General features: G+C 42.8%; 1 protein-coding gene and 1 long non-coding RNA gene across 2 annotated transcripts in view; one reads left to right on the top strand and one right to left on the bottom strand.

Annotated features, from left to right (window-relative positions):
* The window catches only part of LOC307013663 (protein phosphatase 1 regulatory subunit 37), a gene marked incomplete at its 5' end in the record, with an annotated part of 119,889 nt that overhangs the window by 22,806 nt on the left and 74,895 nt on the right, over positions 1 to 22,188 (bottom strand). The window lies entirely within an intron of this gene.
* On the top strand, positions 12,806 to 18,487 carry LOC307013665. The gene is made up of 2 exons (XR_013801017.1): positions 12,806 to 13,215; positions 17,939 to 18,487. It is a non-coding gene; the product is annotated as an uncharacterized lncRNA (long non-coding RNA).

Raw genomic sequence — 22,188 nt, 5'->3', positions numbered from 1 at the left:
TATTTAATTTTGTGTAGCAAGTATCTAAAGCTGTCAAATAAATTAGATTCAGATAAAAGAACAATATTTCTGACTGAAATGTAATGAAATGAGAAATCCTTACTCGTCCACCAGCGGGGAAATGTACAGCTCTACAGCAAAGGTGTAGATAAAAAGAAAAAAAAGAAAAAGAGTAGGCTAACATATTTTATAGAGAGACAAGCACAAAAGTCAAAGTAAAAAGAAAACATCTAAAGACCAACACGTTCTCATCAATGGTTAAGTGGCAGCATTTTAAAATCTAAATGAACATAACATGAATATAAAGATGTTGAGATTGTATAAATGTGTGTATTATACTGATTATTGCACAATTGCTGAGTGAAGAGGCAGTGTGTGTGAGTGCAAGAGAGAGTGTACTGTAGAACCAAGTGGAAATACCTAAGTATCTTAAAGTACCTGGAAATTGCACCTCAGTAGTATTCAGTGGCGAACCGTCAGGGCCTTCAAGGTATTCAGAGAATACCCTGGAACACTCAGAAAAAACAAACAAAAAATCGATTTAATTATATGAATAACATGTGTGTGTGTGTGTGTGTGTGTGTGTGTGTGTGTGTGTGTGTGTGTGTGTGTGTGTGTGTGTGTGTGTGTGTGTGTGTGTGTGTGTGTGTGTGTGTGTGTGTGTGTGTGTGTGTGTGTGTGTGTGTGTGTGTGTGTGTGTGTGTAGAGTGCTGTGTACCTGGACTCACATTCAGGTTCAGGTCCGGACTCAAGTCCAGAGGTTCAGGTTCAGGTCCGGACTTATAAGTCCGGACTTGTGTCAAGTTGTGTGAGTAACTAAAGTGAACTTATTGTGAGCTAATTATCAATTGAAAATAAACTCATAATCAACTCAAATTCAAACTCGTCAGGTTTATTGTGCCCCCTTCCAACTTGTGTCTACACCATGTCTTTTCTAGAACTCTACATGTGTTACTAACTACACAACACAACTACATACATAGTGATGTACATACAAGACTCAATATGCAAGAGTACAAGTCTATGTGTTCTTGTTCAAGAACAACAGCATATTGACATTGTCTGGGTGAAGTGTTGCTCTTTCGGCAGACACTATATCACCATACATACAAAGGAGTTAGCTTAGCTACACTACCACAGTATATGGCAACCAGCATCCCACGCTGTCAGTGTCCACTATGTCTAAGCCAGTTTCCCTTGACGTCACACAGATCTCGCGAGCAGTTGCGATATTTTGCGAGACTTCGTGAGCTCAGTAATGGCCGCCATATCAGAAGCCAAAACAATGTTTTTCGTCTTTTCTCAGCGCAAATTTCTCGATCTATGGAAGGTTTTAGATGGTTTAGAACACAAAGGAGAATATACGTAAGAACCGGTTCCTGACGTTCCGGTTTTAACCGGACTTGAACCGAAACTTTTTACAAGTTCAGTACCGGTTCGGCGTACCGGTACGCAGCACTATGTGTGTGTGTGTGTCATACTTGCCAACCCTCCCTATTTTCGCGGGAGACACCCGCATTTCTCCCGATTTCTGACAAAATCAGATTTACTCACGACTGTTTCCACTCGGACTTTAATACAGGTACACCATTGTTTGGTTTCCATGGTAGCGCGTCTCTTTAGCAGCGCGCGCAACTCAAAGTCTGAGAGGGTGAGGAAGATGAAAACTGAACAAGAATCGACAACTCGACCCTCTGATCTCTCCTTTCCTGTAAAATACAGGTCCAGCCCACACATATGCTCCATGGTGCCACAGGCCTTGCCCTTACAACTACAATAAGCATGCAAATGTTAATCTACAGCTCCGGCGATCCACTAGCACCGGAGTCTACAACTGCAGACGCAGCCATCCCCTACTGTAGCGTAACCTTGGATACGAGTCTAAACAGACACACAGGCCAGGGCGCTGAAAGGGCGCCCTTTGAGCATCAGATCTGACGACGCTGATTGGCTGAAATTATGTTTTGGCGGCATAGTTTACAGATAGCAACAGTCAGCTTGTTGGCTGCAGCTGCTCTGGCTGAGGGCTCTTTTCTACCGCCCGGACGAGAGAGGGTAATGATACACGCTGCGGCCAGGCAGGAAACATGTGACTTATCAGTAACTTTAGACATCGTAAAACAATTTTAAACAAGATTTTATTGTAGATTATACATTTTACTGATACCAACTATATAATATTTACCTTGTTCTTTAAAAATAAAAATAAAAAAAATATATTTTTTGGAAATATATTTTTTTATGAATTTTTAATTTTTAATGACAATCAAACATGTGGGAAGAGGTGGGGCGGCGCCCCTAGCGCCCCTATGGACCGGCCGCCACTGCAACCAAGGTATTCTACATCCTTGATAGAATGCCCTGGACGTTGCACTGAATGAGAGTGTACGTTTGGACTGACAGTTTGATCAACCAATCATATATTGATTTGTAGCCAATGGGCGTATTCTTGCAGAGTTTCCCTCGGTTCCAGGGTACTCAGAGGGCCCGCTAGTTAACTGGCTCGAGACAGAGGATCTAGATGAATGTGACGAAGCAATTCATGCCGTTTCATTGTTTTAAACGTTGAAATGGCAAGTGCAACAGGTGAAGATGAAGTTGTTGCGGAATTGTTGTGAGTACCCTTTTCAAGACGACAATTCAGTGAAGAGGCGGACATTATCATGCCGCGGAGGGGGGGGGGGGGAGGGGGTGTGTGTGTGTGTCTACAGAAGGTCCAGTTGTGATGGACACGGTTCGCCACTGGTAGTGTTTGAGTTAATGTATTTCAAATAGTTTCACAGCATTACATGACAGTTAACCACGATCCAGAGAGAGAAGGGATTCAAAGAGAGGAGAACAAGGGACAGATACAAGACATACAACAAGATGGCAGCAGAAGACAACGGGTCTCACAGAATCAGAGGTGTCAATATCAGGAGCTAGTCTACCCCCCCCTCCTCTCTTGTCGTCTCTACATTAGTTAAGATGGCTGCCGGTGGCTGCCGAGTGTTTAAAGCTCTTGAGATGCCGGCTGCTAAAAGTAGTTAATTTGTTAGCTCTGCTTTCTGTAAGAAATCCTCACGCATGGAGCCAATGTCTCACACACACACACACACACACACACACACACACACACACACACACACACACACACACACACACACACACACACACACACACACACACACACACACCCCCACACACCCCCCCACCCCCCCACACACACACACACACACACACACACACACACACACACACACACACACACCCCACACACACACACACACACACACACACACACACACACACACACACACACACACACACACACACACACACACCCTGAGGGGCCAACAGGTCACACTGCAGCTCACACACAGTTGTGTTTTATGCTACATGTTATCTTCAAATGGTTGTAGAGATAACGTTATAGATAACTTATATTATAACATTTACACTCCCACACACACACACACACACACACAAACACACACACACACACACACACACACACACACACACACACACACACACACACACACACACACACACACACACACACACACACACACACACACACACGTGTGAAGCATAACAATACGGATGCCTAAACCAGGCTCAGCCAGCATTAAAATGTGTTCATGAAAAAAGAGAGAACGGCATATGGATCCCCAGCAGAGGCATTCTTATTTCTATCGCTGAAATTCATTGCAGATTCTCACAATGAGTGTGTGAGAACTCTGCGTTTGTTCTCGGCTAAACAAAGGCACATGTGCTGGTTTTCAGAGCGGGATGCAGCGCGGCCTGATTTCAAAGGCACAACTTGAAAGACGACAGACAGCAATTTACAATATTTATACATTTAGGATGCTGATACTATGCATATTACATGTCTGTCTCCCACTATGTATGTGTGTGTGTGTGTGTGTGTGTGTGTGTGTGTGTGTGTGTGTGTGTGTGTGTGTGTGTGTGTGTGTGTGTGTGTGTGTGTGTGTGTGTGTGTGTGTGTGTGTGTGTGTGTGTGTGTGTGTGTGTGTGTTACGATGACTACAATGGGGAAGGGTACCACTGATGAAAAAAGGTTACTTTGGAAATTCTCTGATAATTGGCGCCTTAAAAGGAGCTCATTTTTAACTATGTCACCACGACTGCTCGATGACAATTAATCTGTTTGCGGCTGCTTCCTTGGCATCTGTGCCAATTACTTTATATGCTAATATATGTAAATGACATCTCAGATGCCAGTTTCAAGTGTTATGCGAGTGGCGTATTGTGTCTTTTTTTAAAGTCATATTGTGCTTTAAATTCGGAGGTGTGGAAGTTATTGATTTGCTCTCTGGCTCATAAACACATTTACTGACTCACACACATCTCCCATCAGTCCAGGGATTTCGGTTTCTGGATTGGTCTCTCGTCATGGACATCAAAAGTATTTAAAAATAAAATATTCATTTACACAAAAATAAATGGTTTGCTCATAATACCAGAAGGAACAGCAGATGAGTTTGTATGATCTGAAAAAGTAACAATGCATTCATTCATGTCCCATAGAAAACACTGTTTGTGTCATTCTGCAAAAATACATGTTTTGAGCATTTCTGTATTTGTGTAATATCAGTTGTTTGAGTCTTAACAGTTCAATTCCAATGTTTGGTGTCCAAAACATTTATTTATTTTCCTAAAGTTGATTAGATTTCCTCTGCTTGTTCTACTCCAGGTATTAGCCAGTGCCAAGGCTCTCTGCCTGGGTAACACTTTAAGAGAATCCTTTATTAAGCATGAATAAGCTGTCTGTAGACACCCTGCTCTTTATTCCACACCATGCTGTCCTTATTATTATATACATGGAAAAGAGCTTCTTCATATTTGTCAATCAGTATGACTCTTCTGAAGAATATATGATGTACAAAGAGTCATGACAACCTAACAAAGTGTTATTAATCATTTATAAACCATGCCACAGCCAAGTTTAAATTGTGTTAAAAATACATGAAGACAAATCAGTATATGACAATAACAATTACAAATAATTAACACTATGCTTTGATATTTTAATAAAGCATAGCACTCAAGCACCAGATGGAGATGATTCATATGGGGAGATATCGTAAAAAATACATTCATAATCATTTACAGATACATTAAAAACAATTTATTAAGAGTTGCTGCTTATAAATGTTGATTAGGAGAAGTGAAATAAAGGGCTCCATGTTAGAGCAAAACAAAAGGACCAAGACACACATTTGATCAAATGTAACACAATAAGGGTTGACATTTCATGGAAGTATATTACGGCATATGGACAGATAATACGATTTGTCAAAACTTATTTGTTTGCAGTAATTTTGCCGTCATCAGAGTGACACACTCATTCCCAAGTATCACGACATCATTCAGAGACATGGAATCAGACAGTATGATACACTGTGTGTGTTGTATGGGATGCCCTTTGAGGTCAAATCAATCCTTTGAATTTAGTTTCCCAACATGAATTAATGTACACACCTGAGAAGTATATAGGAAGCTGCATAACTAAAAAAGACCCTCCTGTGGTGTTGCTGTAATGATAATGAAGCACTTCTTCGTCTCCCTCTCGTTCTCCTGTCGCTCTGCAGCCTCCCTCTCTCAGCTGAAGATGTCACTGTTGTATACCAAATATCTGCTGCCGCAACCTCTCTCTGTGTGTGTGTGTGTGTGTGTGTGTGTGTGTGTGTGTGTGTGTGTGTGTGTGTGTGTGTGTGTGTGTGTGTGTGTGTGTGTGTGTGTGTGTGTGTGTGTGTGTGTGTGTGTGTGTGTGTGTGTGTGTGTGTGTGTGTGTGTGTGTGTGTGTGTGTGTCAGATGAGAGAGTGTGTTTCATCAGTGAGAAACAAAGCTATGTTGTATTGAAGGCGTTTGACTGTGAAGTTTTGACAATGCAGGGGGGGGGGGGGCACAAGGAAACAATCCATTAGAATTAATCCAGCTGAGTGATCTTTAAATACGAGAAGAACACATTAATGTAAACCCCATACAACAGAAAAACTAGATTACCTTTTTGAATTTGATTGTTGAACAAATAGAAATAACCTGGTTTAAAAGTGACATTTTATGGTCTTAAATTATCTTAATATTGTCTTATTATTTTACACCTTATTTAGTCCTTAAAATCTTGAAAGTTCCTCCCACTTCACGTCACATGGAACACACAGATTTAACGTGGCCTAAAATCAAACAAAGATATTCCAGTGCAAAAGTATTCATGAGAATAATGTACAAAACCCTGCGTGCTGTTTGAGGAGTGGTGCCACGCTCAGTTTGAACACACATTAGTTGTTATCCGCTTTCCATCGTCCTTTTTCCGTCAACGTTGTGATATTTTCTTTAAGATCTGGGAGGTTATGATTTAATAATTATATTTAGGTTCAGCGGGAGAGAGACGATTAAAATAGAGTCAAAATAAAAGTCACAGTAACGAAAACAAGAGGCTGAGCGTGAGACGCTCCAACACACGCACACGCACACCTACCCACACCCACACCCACCCACCCACCCACCCACCCACCCACACACACACACACACACACCCACACACACACACACACACACACACACACACACACACACACACACACACACACACACACACACACACACACACACACACACACACACACTCACACACCAAATGACTTGTGGTCTTTGTTAAATGGCTCTGTGCGCAGGATGATGGCTCGTGATTTTATCTGCAGACGGGTGCAGCGTGTAGCCTGGGTCAAACGGTGCATTGAAACATGTATTAATTAGGACTATATTATTGAGACATGTTGAGGACAATCAATACATAGAGCAACTATTCCAAAGTATTCCCATGTACAGTGACAGCAGCTCACCAGTGTGCAGAGTGACAGAGCAACTCAATCAATACACAATCCTCCTTAAATATCACAGGGACTCTTATAGTATAAGAGTGACTTGAAAATACATTCTGAAATATTATGTTCATGAATGAACAAGAGGATAAAACATGCTCTGGGCAATTGATCAAAATCCCAATGTCCTTGTGTTCAAAGAGCAGCTGTTTAAGTTTCATATTGAGATCTAATATTTGTGAGCTCATTTTAAATATCTCTTCAGTAGGAACCAATGGGCTTTGAGCTGAGAGCTACAGACAGGAAGTCAGAAAGTATTGAGGGTTTGCTGAAAGAATACCACCAGTCTTATCCTTTAAACAAAGGAAGTGTTTGCGTGTGAATATACTTGGTAACAGGGAAAGCAATATATCCAAAGTCGTGTTTGACACAGGACCTTCTGCATGAACAGGTCAGCTCAAGAATCTGGCTCAGTTGGTCATTTCATACGTGGTAATATAACTAATACAAGCTTCATCCAAAGGGGGAGGCCCAGATCAGTCTAAATATAACTGTATTTAGCCTAAGTTTGGACCCAAGTGTTGTAATGGATACAGACTCATGTTCACCTCTGCTCTGTGGCTCCCTGGTCCTGACTGCACACTTTGCTAAATAGACGGAGGGTAAAGGATCAAATCAATGCTTCTGTTCCAACGCAAATGTACCAATCCTGCCTCTACCGCCTCTGACAGAACCAGAAGTCATGTAATGGTCCTGCAGAGGGGACATTTAGGAAGGATTGTGCATGTACTAATAAGAGCAGTGGGCAGCAGTTAATAAGCGATAGCGTCCATTTAGGGACCTGACCCGGCGACCTTCTGGTTTCTTCTGGTCCTTATGGACTGAGCTACTGAGGCCCTAACCCTGCATGGGGGGCTCATGTGTAACTATCTCTGTTCTCCGAATCAAATCCAGTAAATGTGTTATTTTTAAACTTTCTGTCCAAGAAAACACTCAGGTGCAGCTTCTTCCTGACCCGACACTGCCGTATCCCCCCCCCCCCCCCTCTCTATTTATCAGGCTGTGTGACTTTCTGATCCTTCCCTTTAGCAGCGGTGTGAGAGCTAACACTCCTCCATGTGATTATGGGGGCCCCGGGCTGCTGTCTAACTGGAGAGACCCCCCCCCCCGAGACCCCCGGCCACACGCTATACCAGCCCGGCTTTGATTGTGCCTAACTGATCTCCACACTCCTAAGTGTCCCCCTCCCTGAACCAGGTAGAGCTCTGAACTCCACGTGATATCATGTCAAACTCTCTGTTTATGTCTCTTAGAAGCTGAATTTGAGGATTGTACAAAACGAATAACGCACTTTCTGTACTTGACCCATACTAGTGGCGTGGCTTTATGATCAGTTGGCCCTCTTGGTCCAGACCTGAACATCTCAGAAACTGTTGAACTGCCATTGAAATGTGTGTCGTGGTCCCCAGATGGGGAAGATACTGTGAGCTTCATGTGCTGTTTTTACTGAAATGTCTGAAGGTTCATCATGAAGTTTTATGAACTTTATGAAATGTATAAATGTATTATTTCATGGATGACAGGACAGAGAGGGAGAGTCAGACCGGAGGTAAATGAGGAAAAAGAGAAGAGTTCCTGAGCCAAACACACACTGTGGGTTTCCTGCTGTAGCTCACAGCTAGTCTGCATGTTGGCTATTTGGCTCAGATGGACATGAGGACGCAGCAGATAAAAGCACCACTCTTGTCTCTGTGAGCAGACTATATGTTTTTTTGCCATATTTAAATCCATGTATCATAATTGATGCTGTACACACAAGACGTAATGAGTGCCGACCTTTCCCAGGGCAGCATAAAGTATGGTTTTATTGGATAACCTGGGGTGGTGGCACATACCACAAGGTGAGCTTTCATTTTTGGATTGGAAGGGCTTGTTTCTTCCGTCTGTGGACCCCGTTAGACTCAGTTTTCACTAAGACTTGCTATATGGGTAAGTTAACTTATCCAGCTAGGGATAAAGTAACTAAGCAACAGCCAGCTGATACTGGCAACATGACTGCGGACACTAATGATCAGAACCAAACTACCAGGACATCTCAAAACACTATACAAAATAAATAAAGCCACTTTGTGAGCCATTGTTCAAACCATGGTCATATTGCGAAAACGAATTTTAGACTGGCCTATTTTTATGTTAACACATCACATATTTGCTGCACTGATGCCTTATTAAGATCGTTCTGTAATAAAGGGCTGCAGCACACTTTTCCAAACTGAGAATATTAGAACTCTACAGGACATCTGCCAGGACACAAGGACATACAGACTGACATCCTGCGTACAGCCGGATTAAAACATTATTTCAATTAAGAGCAATTTAACTTTCAAACAAAAAATAGTTCACTTTCTGTTTGCTTTCTTTCTTCCTTGTAACTTTATTTTCCAAAAACTTGAGGGATGTCCGAGGCTCCTCCGATTGGTCACAAACTCAACCGTCACTCCTGAAGCTGTTTGAGTTTTGTCTCCTTTTCAGTTTTTCCTGATGTTCCTCAATGCCACCTCTGTGAGGCATTTAAAGACTCTGAAGGAGTGGACAGTGGCGCTGCCTGTGATTGGCTCTTCACACAGGTGAGTCTGCCTCCACAGCGTTCCGTGACATTTCCCAGATGGACTCCCTGAGGGGGGAGCGTCTGCCTCTCCATTAGTTCAGCCTCTGTGTGGCTGTACGGGGGCTGAACTACACACTGTTTTAAAAGTCATACTTCTAACGCAAAACATAGCAGCCCCCCCCAGGGTCCTGTTCACCGTGCTATTTAGTTCCATGCAACCTCTGAACCTTTCATGAAAAGGATGCTCAACATCAGCATCAAGCTGAAAGCACAGTGTTCCTGTGATCAGACACTCTGTTCTTTTACAGGGACAAGCAGTCTGCCATATCTAAATCCATTATCATTCATGCTTGAGCTACATAGAACTCGTAATGGATGAAGTCACAACAAGATGGTGAGCTGTCATTTTTGGATTGGAAGGGCTTGTGTTTTCAGTCTTTGTACTTCGTGAAACTCACTTTTTAATATGTTTGTGTATTACGGGTAATGTATTAAAAGTTGACTCCTGAAATGACTTTGTGTTTTCTACTGTTTGGATGCAGCCAGAGGAAATGACAAGTGAAGAATCGGCATCATCAGCTGATGGCAGCTGTATCATCAGCACACAGCAATGATCTGATAACGCCATTAGTAAACATTATACTGGTGTACTTGCTTATGTAAGAATATTGATGGATACCGTAGTATGATATACAAATGCACTTGTGGTGCAGGTGAAAGAAAGCAGCCGTGTGGGGGGGTTATGAGCAGCTTCCGCCTCAGCTCGGCTGCCATATGTGAGGGTGTGTTTCAGCCCCCCCCCCCGACATGTTCTCAGGTCACCGTACTGCTGAGGTGTGTGTGTGTGTGTGTGTGTGTGTGTGTGTGTGTGTGTGTGTGTGTGTGTGTGTGTGTGTGTGTGTGTGTGTGTGTGTGTGTGTGCGTGCGTGCGTGCGTGCGTGCGTGCGTGCGTGCGTGCGTGCGTGCGTGCGTGCGTGCGTGCGTGCGTGCGTGCGTGTGGATGGAGCAGGTCACCTCCACCTGACTCTGCCAGGTCATCTGTCGCAGAACATCTTAATCACTGATAACAACCAGCAGGCCATCTGTCTGATCTGCCGCCGCTATATCATCCACAGAATAGCCATATGTGTGTTTGGTTTCCAATCATTTCAGAAGAGGGTTGGTCTCCATCTGTAGACTCCTCCTGCCTCCTGTCTCCTCGCTTTTTTCGCAACAGGAAATGGTAAAATTGGCAATGAAACATTATTTTGTATTATCTAACGATGACTAAACTATGAGGTGACTACTGTGGCTACAGGTGGTCTGACTTTGTTCAGAGATAGAACAAGACTCAGATTTGATACTTTACTTAAGTAAAAGTAGCACATTTATTTGTAAAAGTACTCTGTCACTAATCAAAGTCCTGCATTAAAATGTGACTCAAGCAAAAGTCCAAAAGTATTGACATCAAATGATACTTAAAGTACCAAAAGTAAAGCTATGCCTGAAGACCGATTTCAGAATAAGCAAGCAGCATTTGACTGTTGTACACAAACATAGCACAAATAGTTGACGTTAAAACGTTTTGTAATATATAGTATCATTTTACTTTGTACCATTTAGTTCTCTAGTTTTCTTTCTTACGGATGCACTAAGTTTAAAGTTTACAACATGTATTTGAATGCAACATCAGAAAAGTTACAATAGCTGTTTAATAAATTTAGTAGAGTAAATGACATGATTTCCATTTGAAATAGAGTGTATCAAACATATTCAATAGCTTTTCATGGAAATACTGTTATGTATTGTACTTCAAAATTGTACTTAGTTGCTTTCCACCATTGCTGTCTTCATGATGTCTTGAGTGGTGGCTCACAACATAACTGACTGCTGACAATCTTTTTGCTTCATAATAATATTACTAAAAGTAATCATTCAGAAATGACATAAATAATGACATTTAACATAAAAAAGATATGTTGTGTACTCTGAGCTGTAATAAAGCAGCTGTTGCATGAGATGGACCACAGCCTTTCTCTAGCTTTATGAAAGTGAAATACGCTCAAATGTCTTCTCTGTATGAATCACATTTTAAACTCATATTACAGACAAAATTATAAATGCAGCGAATAACTACTCTTCATTCTGTTTCCTTAAGGGCGCTTGCATTGCTACGCAGCGCTCATCTGCTTTTTGTACAGATCATGTTATTTCTTATCATACATCGGACTATTTGTTTTCCTCTTTGTCCCCCAAAGCATAGAGGGTCTCATCAGATGGACCGTCCATCATGGACCCATCATGGACCCATCATGGACCCATGGTACCGTCCATAATGGACCCGTCATGGACCCATCATGGACCCATCATGGAACCATCATGGAACCATCATGGACCCATGGTACCGTGCAACAGTGCAGCTCTTGAATGCAAACCAGAAGCTATGGGCGTTTATTGATTCCATGTTGCATATGAAGCATGTTGGCTCTAAGTTGATGTGTTTTGAGGGTATCATTTCAAAAGTGTGAATCTACTCTGTTATCCTTACACCTGATAGATGTCTGTTGCTTGATTTCATGTAAAACGTTCAAACTGAAAACATTTGACCAATGTTGACATGGAAAAGTACGTTTGATTCGATCTCCATTTGAAAGTGACTCCAGTAACAACAGTACTGGAACACATCACAGTCCAAAGCTAGTTCATACCATTTAAAGTCACGTCAGAACATACAACAGCAATTGAACGCATCACTGTTGAAAGATACTTAAGTGAATGAGCTGTAAGTGAACACACCACCTTTTAAAGCCACTTCAGTACAGTACGCACAACAGTTATTGAACGCATCACAGATCAATGCTACTTCAGGAAATAGAACACGTTACACCTGGCCCAAAGCTCATCCATCAAGTACATGTTGAAGCTCGGCTTTAAATCTACATGAACATATTTAAGGAATAATCTTTGGGGATCTACTTAAGTTATTGTTTGTAGATAAAGGTAAAGAAACGTGTGTCACAGTTGAGTCACAAATGGGATGGCAGTGAGGACTGAATATGAATGAAGCAGTAATGATACTGCTTCATTCCTATTCAGTCCTCACTGCCATCCCATAATCAGAAAGCTAACCTGCAGTTAAATGCTTCAACATCTACTCCACACTCCTTCTCAGAGCTAAGCAGACATCTGGAGTCAGAGCATTCAGAATGTCTTTTAATGTTGATTAACCCATTGACCCCTGATGGGTTGAAGCAGGGGACAGCCCCCCCCCTGTCAGAGCTTTAATAAGACGTCAGCCACACAGAGAGGCGATGCCAGGAAACCAGAGCTGGTGCCAGCCCTGCCGGACCCTCAGAGGAGTCCTCTAACCCCTCCAACAGAGCGGAGGGGGGACTGGCATCTGCTTTAATAAGGCTGCCCACTCCTCATGTCACCCCCCCACTGCCTGAGTTGTGGAATGGGCAGTAGTGGGGGGGAGAGGGGGCAGAGGTAACAGCTGCCTGCAACCCGGCCGTGGCAGGACCAGCTTTATTACGGGCGTCCAGGACCCCAGCTGATCCCCTCCCAGGGTCCTGTCACTCTGACGTCTTCATCACTGAGTGGAGCCGACAGCCGGGCCTGCCAGCCAGAGGAGGTGACAACAAATCCAATTACCTCCCCTCCATGGTGCCGGCCAGACTCGGGGGGGCAGTGGGACAGAGGAGGATGTTGCTAGTAGAGAGGATGGAGGCAGGACGAGGGGACGAGGGGTGGTCCGCCAGCAGCAGACTGACGGAGGCCAGGACGATCAACCTGAGGTACTGTATTTATTCTGCTGTGAAACTTTCAGGACATAGAAACGTGTGCATGGCAAACAGAGTATACCATGAACTGGTTCGATGTTGACCTCTACATCCATGCTGTTGACGAACATATTTACCAATGCCTCTGCCTTCTACCCAGATTATCACTCTACTCCTATAGTCAGCGTTCAGGCACCCCCCCTCCGTTGCCACTTTCTCTCTTTATGAATACTTTGGTCTCGACTTTTGGCCGTAACTTCCAATAACCCTCCAGTGTCTGCCATCAAGTTCCAGCTCTCCTCTGTTCTCCTTGTCCTCGAGTCCTTGCTCCAGAGCTTTCCTTTACACACGCTAAACGGCTGTTTCCTTTCTGCTTATGAACTATGATCATCATGGTTTACACCAGATGTCCGAGTCCCTCTTCCCCTGCTTGTACTTATAGAACTGAATTTATATCCAGTAACTTCTTCCTGTGGTGGAAAGGAAATGCTGATGTGACTCTACCAAAAGGAACAGTTAAGCGCCGACCTTTCACCTCACACACACAAGCACAAAGCTCCAGCTGCATAAACAAGCAGCTCTGCCTCACACGCTTCACAAATCTATAGGATCTTAAACTGCGTGCTGCTGCGCTATCATATTCATGGCACACATATTTTGATGTGCGACATGTGGCACAGTGCGATATGTTGCACTGTGCCACATGTTGCACTGTGCCACATTTTGCACTGTGCCAAAAAATTTTAATCTGATTGACATATATAAATTCTAGAATAGTATTTTTTACAAATGCATTACATTGGAATATCTCTGAGAAGCATCACCTTCCTGAAGGATCCGTCAGGTGAGGGTTGCTGGCCCTAAACACAGACACGCTGTTTGGCCTCCTATGTGCTCAAACTGGCATCCCTTCATTGACGTCCTTCCTATGTCTCCATTCTAAGCAGGGGTTGAGTGGGGGTGAATAACACAAACCCAATGAGCTGATTCTGGCCTGCTTCTAAACATGAACTCAATCACATCTCCATAAACAAATTGGTTCCTACTGATGTTCTGGGACGGAACATGTTAAGTGCTGATCATCGCAGGCCAGTATTGATCAGCAGTCTGCACAGCTGCCCCCTGTGAGGATGAGGCTGAAGGAGAGGGGGTCTGGCAGAGAGGATGATGGGAGGGATTGAAGGGAAAAGCAAAAGGAGGCAATTTGCCAAAGCGGAGCCGCTCTGTTCCCTCTCTGAACACTCCTTATCATCCATAGAGCTTGAGTGTCGGGAGTTTTGCATTCAATCTGTGACTTTGGTGCCCAACCGGAGAAGATCATTCACCACTTCCTCTCCTGACACCCCCCCCCCCCCCACACACACACACACACACACAGGGAAGGGATGATCGATCCATGAGTGCAGAGGGAGTAGGGCGCAGAGTGTGTCTCACAGAGTTGGGGCATCTCTAACTTTTGAAGGTGGTTGAAGCCTTGCCAAGATGTTTTATATTCATAGTTAAATATTCAGCGCGCATGGTGGACAGGGGCAATTTCTGCAGTCAGCCTGCTATTGAAAAGTGAAAGGGATGAGGCTGCTGGATGAAGGGAGCGAGAGACACGGGGCTTCATGGTAGTCAGATGAGAGGCTGCCAGCTGCTGATGGCTGACTGTCTGAGCATGGCGCCTCAGGACATGCCCGCTGGAAGGCGATGCGATCTGATGCCCACATATACATATGGCCCTTATGCAGACGAGGCCCCTATCAGCTGCAGAACTTCCAGGGTTTTGGTCATCATGCCGAGTTGTTTGAGCGGGCGTCCTGCATGTCTGAATGAGGGATGTGGACTTACTGGGCTGGGACCACTGAGAGAGAGAGGCTCTGCATGAAACCACACGGAAAAACTGAAAAGTTGAATTTAATTAAATGTCAGCAGATGTCACATAACTGTTATAGGTTAGTTAAAAGCAATAATATCAATTTTGAATAAAAAAGATTAGGTTCAACTTAATATTATTACTTTCATCAAACCTTATGCAGTTATATGAACTTTGCTGACATAATACACTTCATTAAAGTCAACGTTTCAGTTCTTCCGTGTGTCCATTCACCCCTAAGTCAAATACTTTTCGCTCTCTCAGTTACTTTTGTTTAAAGATACAGTGTAATTCTGATGCCTTCTGGTTCAACCCCAAACACATGTCGGTGGATTCACAGGAGCACGCTACAGGGACCTTTACTTCCTCTGGAAATAGGTTCAATAGAAACTGTTCCCAGCTAAATCTGGAGATGAATATACCCGGGCAGAGACTCTGGGAAGAGAGGTTGCTGTTACTTTTTTTTTAATGTAATTTTTGCAATGTAATTTGTCAGTTCTGTGAGAACCACACATGGGGTTTGGTTAACCTCCATTGAATTGGGGTGAAGGCAGGAATACAGGATATACCAAATAATCTAACACAACGCCAGAAAAGAAAATGTGCAGATTATTTTCTTTCTAAATACATGTGGAAGTATATATATTTAGGGTGAAGCGACCCTCTAATGACTGTGAGTGGTAAAGCAGCTCATTAACACTTTGGATCTGATGAGAGCTGCCTTACAGGCATAATGGGGGTTGGACACATTAACATGAACAATTGTACAATAATGTTTAATTGAAAAAGATGGAGCAAGAATGAATACATTAGTTTAAAGTTTACATCATCCATACATTATGCGCAACCAGAACACTGGGAAATAAATGTTCTGTTATAGCTGTTTTACTCTGCTTCCAGTCTTTATGCTAAGCTAGGCTAACCACGACTGGATTTTAGAATTGGACTTGGATATGAGATGAATATCAATCTGTCACCCTTAACAAGGAGGCACATATGTACTTCTCAATATGTTGAACTTTCAATCCCTACTCCTTAAACTACAAACTTGTTCAAATCAAGATTCAGAACAAGTTCCCTACAGAGAAATCAAATAAAGCGTAAGACATTCTGAATGTTTAGCTTTAGGTTCAGAGTTTAACTTGGTGATTAACAGTTTCAGTGAAATACAGGAACAGACAAATACAGAATACATATTTAACATTTTTTGCAACTTTGAAGCTACTTGAGAGGAAATTGAGGGACAATCAAGTTTCAAGAGGTTTCCAATCAACACTATGTGGGGCGTGTGGGTATGCAAAGCTAGCATGAGTCTGACTGTAACAATATGAACACGTGTGTTTCCGTGTTCACACCTCGCTCCTGACTGTCACTTTTCCATCACCTCGCCGTACGGAGAGGATAAAAACACATCCATCCCTCTTCCTGTGATAGTGCAGGTCACACCTCTCGGCTTGTGAGAGTGGGAGTGATTAAAAATGACAGGGAGACATGTTGAGTGTTTTTCATCAAAGACTGCAGCGGCTGCGTATCAGAACCGGGGCTCCGCAGGGGGAACCATCCGCTCCCCTCCGGCCCCAACCCAGACCCTGAAATGCTGATCCCCCCCTCCCCTTCCCCTGACTACACGTCCAAGTGATTACACTACACCCCCCCAACCCCTCACTTACACACAAATACACACAGGCGCGCACACACACGCTCAGAGGGGCTAATTAAGGCTTTAATATGCAAATGAGAGCCGCAGTAAATTACACAGCTGGCAAATATGCCTGTTTTTGCCTGAAAATACATCAGGAGTGCAGCGAGGAGTGTGTTGCTGCTGTTGTTGTTGTGTTTGCAGAGAGACAGGGGATTGGCCCCCACCCCCCCCCCCCCCCCCCCCCCCCCCCCAGCTGGAGTGGCTCCTCCAGCTCGGTTCCTTTCAGAGGTATCAGGAGGAAGACTCTGCAGCTAATGTTGCATTTTAGTGACACCACAGGAGTCAGTGTTAGTATGGAGCTCATATCAACGGTGATGGGACATTTACTTTCTTTACACATTTCATTGTTTGTTTATGGTTTTGAAAAATGTATTCTTTCTTTGAGATACTACAGTATATGTGGGAAAATGGCAAAATACAAAAAGAGTAAAAATCATAGAAATTCATGAAACAGTCAAAACCTTACGTAACTTACGAGTTACGACAGATGTTTTAAAGCCTTCCATAACAGAGGGTACTGGGATTTTAATGATATTCAAATGTTTATTTAACTGATGACCAAATGGACAACTAATCTCAGTAACAATGCAGAGCTTGTAGATTTGTATATATTAACATGTTATATTTGGAATCTATATCACTTTAATATACTCCACTGCGTACTAATAAAACGTGTTTTACAGATGAGGCACGTTATTCATTTGTTTTTGTTTGTTTTGCCTTTTCCCTTTTTATGCACGTGAATATAGCAACTCTGTGATATATGTATAACATTTGAATGTATCAAGAATATATTATACATTGTTGAACATTTAAATAAAATATTGTGGTTAAAATTCAGTGAATGGGTTTTTTTACATGAAAGGGTCAGCTCCCCCTCTTCGGGAGAGTATCTGGACCAGAGCTGTAGTATGGGTCTGCAGACAACCCTGGAACCATACGGTCCCTCAATACATCTAATGTGTTTAGGACATCATATCAAATATAATCTTAAATCTTATTTGAGCTCACAAGATACATATTCCAAATAAAGGGGTGTTTAATTGACACATTATTAAACCAAAAGAAAACCTAGTGAAAGTTAGTCTAATTATTTTATGTTTGACCATTGAGTGTGATTATATTGTTACATTTGAATTCAGTAAACTCTTTAAGTGACTCTCCCTGCTCCTCCACAGGGATCCTTCTGGACTGGTCTGTCCTCTTCCCTCTGTGCTCTCTGAACTCTATGGGCTGTTTGGTTCCAGGAGGTGACTGGCTGATCTGGGTACCTTGCCCCCCCCCCTGCCGGAGCTTTGTTCTGCCTGGCTGCTGGTGTCTGCCTACGTTCTCAGTTCCCCAGAGCAGCGGTGTCATCATGATGCGACTGAAACCTGAGTGTGACTACATGCATGGTCAGGCCGTCATGTCACCCCCCCAGGGACTGACCGTGACAGGAAGGGGGCCCCAAACATACCCAGAGACCTCTTAGTTTCACGCTGCTCCTAAAATAAGACCCCACACTCCTTCAAATGGTGTCCTCTGGGCCGACGTCTCCCACAGCTATCTCTCCACACACACACACACACACACACACACACACACACACACACACACACACACACACACACACACACACACACACACACACACACACACACACACACACACACACACACACACACACACACACACACACACACACACACACAGACACACACACACACACACACACACACACACACACACACACACACACAATGCACACACACACGTATCAGATATCACTCCCGTACCTCGCACATTATCAGAAATGTTAGTTTCACGCTGAGGTGTGAACAGTTGTTGGGTGAAATATGGAATATCAGACCGACAATGTAAACAAGTTATTCGTTCCAAAAAAACATCAGTATGGTGAAGGCTGCTTCTTACTAGCCATGTTAACGATGGGATGCGACCTAGTGGTCAAACGTATTATAACTGGGGGCAAAGCAGGAAGTCAGGTGACTGAGAAGGTAGCAGGGTGGATGGGTCAATATACACAGGATAATTTGACTTATTTTAACCTGCTCACATCAATTAAGTTATGTAAGTTTAGTGCGTTATGTGCATATCTTATCTATGAACAAACAAACTTATTTTAAACTACAATCTTTCCTAAGTCTAACCAAATAATGTTGTTCCTCAACTCAACCAAGTAGTTCTGTTGTAATTCACACTCAATACACAATTATTGTGTGATGATATCGATATTATGGGGTATCTAAAGAGACCATGGAAATGTTTTTTATATTTTGTTATCATTCAAATTCATGTTTACATTTTTTGTGTGTCTTGTCTCTTTTTAACCAAATGAATCGAGTGGATTATAGAGTGGACTGTACATTAAGGAGGGGCAGACGCTCCCAAGTCTCTTCAAACAGACACTAATTCAAATCAGTTATTTGTATTTTTAGCACACAATCCAAATGAACATTTTTGTAATTGTATTTCAATATTTGTATATATCAGTATTCACATTAGATCTAGTGTTAGGAATATCTTTTAATATTATTGCTGTGAGAGCAATATGTAATGTTCCAAGATGACAGCTGACTGCCTTTGCAACAATCAGTTAGAAACATGGTGTGAAGTCTGTCAAGCATCATTACAAAGGTGAAAGGTCATACCATCAACAGACACTTTCTTTGGTACAGCTTTACAGTCAAATGCAATCCCAAATCATTAAGACATAAAATCAGTTGTTATGATGCAAATAATGTTCAGGTACTTTCTAATGTCATAGGTGTTTATTCAATTCTACATTTTAGCATTTAAGTGAAAGTTAGTGATGTGTTACACTGAACTGTTTCGAATATTCTGGTCCCCTCATGTATGTTAAGCAACAGAATAGAAACTCCTTTTCTAGCTATCGTTACAGCACTCTTTGCATAGCTTAACACGATCAAGAAACATATTGAGTTCAAACATTTGTAAAACTTGTGTTGAGGAGCGATTTGATTAGATTGCAACAGATGTGCCTAACACAGTGCTTCTGAAACTATTTTTTGACCAAAAATAAGTAAAGTTAAAAAAAAAAGGAATAAGTTAATAAAAATCCCTTTACTCCTCCTGTCAAAGCCCCCACCTGCTCCTGTCATCCCTCTCCACAAATCACTGAAACAAACTACTCAACACAAACACACTTCATGCTGCTGTAATGATCACTCAGTGAGACATCTACAGCTACACCTCGCTGACACGCAACATTCAGAGAGGACACTGAGCTGATCACTGAGCCTATCACTGAGCCAATCACTGAGCCTATCACTGAGCCAATCACTGAGCCTATCACTGAGCCAATCACTGAGCTGATCCTCTAACAGCTGACAGGACGCCACGCTGCTCAACCCAAAGCCAAACACTGCATCACAAACAGGTAAACAGGCGGAGGAGCCCCCGCCCGACCCGCCTGATAAGGATGTGTCCACCTTACAACGCTGGCTATTGCCCCTGTAGCAATGGGCTTTGACCCCCCTGTGGCCCCCTCCAATAGAAGAAGTTATGATAACACAATTGTAGGTAGCATTGTGCTGTAACTAGCCAAAGATAACAAAGCATTTTGTTTTTCATACTTTAATGTAGTACTTACTGAAACATCATGGTCATTTACGTTTCATTTTTGTGCGCAATGACCAAAATACAAGTTTTAAAATGTTGAACACTGTCTTTGTCTCTTTTGTCCCTCTGAAAAAATAACTGGCCCTAGCATGGCCCCCCAAGTAAAATTGATCTAGAACCGCCACTGCTACAGACGGAACTTTCCTCCCAGAAAAGAGTGCTTTCCACCAGGGCCAGGGTGCATGAATATTTCAATGGGTAAATAATTCATAATGAACGGCAAACAGGCCAGTGATCAAATGGAGCAGCATTGCAACAGACATGAAAAATCTGACTCTTGTAAACAAAGACCAGAGGACCCAGATTTCCTCCCCTCTTGCCACCGTCTCCTCTCGCCTTTTAAATATGCGCATGTTCAATCGTCCCCCGCATCGTCCTCAAACCACACACACACACGAGGCCCATGTATGAACAAACAGACTTCGTATCAGCGACTCTGTCGAACACACAAAGTGTTGCCGTAACCTCCCCGTCACTCACTCACATTCATACCCACACTTATTTCCCTTCAGAAGAATGACATTTTCACGTATTCCTGGGCGACCCGGGGAATGTGACTGAGCGAGAACACTTGATCTGGCCACCCGCTGTTTTCTGATGGAAAGATTTGCTTTTTAATACAATCGTCACTACCCCCACCTGGATATGCCACGCCAAGACAAATCCCAGCTGTGTGACTCCAAAACCTGACAGAGCTTAAAAATTCCCTTATTACCATTCCCTTAAAATATCCAGACACACTAACTCCCAACAATGGTGGAAATGCTAATCACGTCTCTCGGCGGCTTATAGGAGCATGAAAACAGCCGCCAATATGGAGGCTTTGGTGCATGTGCAAAAGTGAGGAAGAAGAGGAGGAAGAACAGGCAGCTTTAATGACACACATTCACAGAAGCGGCATGGCTCTTAAAGGCTGCTTCTCTGAAATCTGGCCCATCTTGCTGCTTGACTTTAGCCAGAGGAGACTTTTCATAAAAATCAGACTTAATCGTGTAAACAACGCGCAGACAAACAGAAAACCACTGCAAACAAAAATAAAACAACTCTGGAAGCTGTGCACGGATCGCCTTCAGAGTTAATTTTAAAGTAAGCATTCCGTTCCTTGGAGATTTTAATTAATGCTTAAATATGCAAATAAGTTAGCAGAGATAAAATCATGACAAACAGATGGCAAGTGTGGGTAATTATTTTGTGAATCCAGCAGGGGGATGTATTAAAGTTATGGTATTGTTTACCTCAGGCCTCTGCAGCCATGGATGGTGGTGGGGGGGGGAGACACACGACTTACGTGTGTCTCCAAATGACAAAGTGAGATGCAGTGAGTCTGAAAATATCACAAATGCAAGATATTAAGGGTATCCTCAGTCTCCAGTAGCCTTTCATTCATGAGGAAGTATATTTGAATTAAAACCAATGGTCATTTGAATACCTACAAATCTGAAACACTTTTTTACTAAAAGGGCACAACCCCATACATTCCACATCAGGCAGGGCGGATGTCAATAAACAACCGTGAAGTAAGAGAAATCACAGTTTATAATACCAGGTAATGTTTTTTATGGATTAAATAATGCTGTTTAGAAAACCTCACCAAAAGGAGTAATTAGTGCAGCAGATGAAGTTTTCATGGATGTCATGCTAGATGTTTCAACCCCGTCTCACAAAAAAAAGTGTAATAACGACGTTGGTCCACAACGTAGGACGTAGTATTTCTACAAAAACGCCTCTGAAATTGTAAGATCCCTACGTTTTTTTTCACCATTCGTTCCAATGGCTGGCGTCTATGTCA

Source organism: Notothenia rossii (assembly GCF_949606895.1).
Source record: "Notothenia rossii genome assembly, chromosome: 7".
Lineage (NCBI taxonomy): Eukaryota > Metazoa > Chordata > Actinopteri > Perciformes > Nototheniidae > Notothenia > Notothenia rossii.
Note: the sequence above shows the minus strand (reverse complement) of the source record. Positions and strands in the feature narration are given on the sequence as shown.